The sequence below is a fragment of the Grammomys surdaster genome, unplaced genomic scaffold (genome assembly GCF_004785775.1).
Source record: "Grammomys surdaster isolate TR1022 unplaced genomic scaffold, NIH_TR_1.0 125319, whole genome shotgun sequence".
Lineage (NCBI taxonomy): Eukaryota > Metazoa > Chordata > Mammalia > Rodentia > Muridae > Grammomys > Grammomys surdaster.
This window is the reverse complement of record NW_021620197.1, coordinates 27,074-29,049: the sequence shown is the minus strand read 5'-3', so window position 1 is coordinate 29,049 and position 1,976 is coordinate 27,074. Positions and strand designations below refer to the sequence as shown.

The 1,976-nt window shown below is 39.1% G+C and overlaps 1 pseudogene; it reads right to left on the bottom strand.

Annotated features, from left to right (window-relative positions):
* Window positions 1–219: 219 nt before the first annotated feature.
* Window positions 220–694, bottom strand: LOC114637488 (annotated as a pseudogene).
* Window positions 695–1,976: the final 1,282 nt, after the last annotated feature.

Genomic DNA, 1,976 nt, shown 5'->3' with positions numbered 1-1,976 from the left:
GGATGCCAGTTTGCTTTCCAGAATGCACACTGCACTGAGCAGCTCACAACTGCCTGCTACACCAACTCTAAGAGATCCCAAGCCCTTTACCCTAGTCAGGCACTAACATACACATGTACACATGCACACACACACACAGATACACATAATTAAAAAAAAAAGAACTTTCAGAGGAATTAGAATTGTTCAGTACAGGTTAAATAGGATGAGATTTCTTTCTTTTTTTTTTTTTTTTGGGTACCAAAATTCTTTATTTGAAGAAATGGTACAAATTAAAAGAACTTAAGCAGATGTTTTGGTGCAACTTATAGAAAAGATAAAGGCAGCCTGACATGCATGCACTGCCTCAGTGACCAGTGAAGTCACATGGCTTTGGGGAAGTCAGCTTAGCTTTCATCACTGTGTCCCAGGGTGTGCTTGTCAAAGAGATATTCTGCCATGCCAGATTCAGGGGCTCCCATCTTTCGTAAGTTGGTCACGTGGTCACCCAGTTCTTTAATGGATTTCACCTGTTCGTTCAGGTAATGCGTCTCAATGAAGTCACATAAGTGGGGATCATTCTTGTCAGTAGCCAGTTTGTGCAGTTCCAGTAGTGACTGATTCACACTCTTTTCCAAGTGCAGGGCACACTCCATTGCATTCAGCCCGCTCTCCCAGTCATCACGGTCTGGTTTCTTTATATAGGATGAGATTTCTTACCCTGATGACACATGGGTGTGACTTACAAAACACCTTAATTCATCTGCTTTTATTCACAGCATTATTACAGTAACACAAATAATACATAAAGGCCCATTTCCCCGCTACTTTCATTGAGGAAACTATGATCCTCATCACAAGCAAAGCTTGTGACTTGGGGAGGTATCCCAGTATCCTCACCAGAGATTCCACAGTGAACAGTTAACAATGTAGAAAAAAAATACTCCTTTTTCTTCCCTAGTTGAAAAAAATAGTAAATTGTCTTTCACAATTTAATGTCATCTTTGCTGCCAAGGTAGAGCCAAATACTGTTGTTCCGTGTAGACTTCAGTCTAGGAGAGATAAGAAGTGACTGTGGTGTAAGGGATTGCAGTTGGATCTTTTTTCACTGGAGCCTACAGGAGATTGAACACACCACAGTTAAGCCCATTGTATTGGCTGCTCACTTTAAAGGTAAAAAGAAATTAAGTATGTAAGAGAACTTTATTATTCTTAAACACAGGTGCCTGAAAGGGTTTTGCTGGACTAAGAGATAGTAAATTAGCTGATATTAACTCCTTCATTTTGCCCTATCATGTCTTTTTAACGTTGAAATAAATTTCAACATTAAAAATGTGGGTAGTCTATCATATGGACTAGAGTAAGGCAGAATATGATGTCTATGACTGAAGAAATTTGTCTACAGAGATCTTTCATGTTCAGAAGGTAAAGAAGACACTTGGGAAGTAGATAGGGTGCTGAGTGTACCAGTGTGGATTGTGGTAGTTAATCTTGATTGTAGATTTGACAAGATTTATACTACCCATGGAAATATGCATGAGTCTACTGTAGGTGTTTCTGGGAAGGTCTACCTAAAAGAGAAGTCCCATCCTAACTGTGAGAATTACCATACCATGGGCTCAGGTTCTAGGATTGAGTAAGCATCAGCATCCCTCTCTCTTTATTTTCATATTATGGACACAGTATGACCAGCTGCCTCATGCTCCTACTGCCCTAAAAACTGTAAGCCAAACACTTCCTTAAGTTTCTATTAGTTTTTGTCAAAGCAGAAAAAAAAAAACAAAAACAAAACTAATGTAGTGTTCTAATTATACCTACTTAAAGCATAAACTTAAGTGCATGACCCTGATGAACAGAGAAGATGCTAGCACTCAGAGATGTCCTCTTGCATTTGTGGGAATCCTGGAAATTTGAGTGGTAGATCATGGTATACATGTAAGAATCAAAGTTATTGAGGCAGATTAATGACTCATTAGCAAGGCCTTTGCTTATTTGTT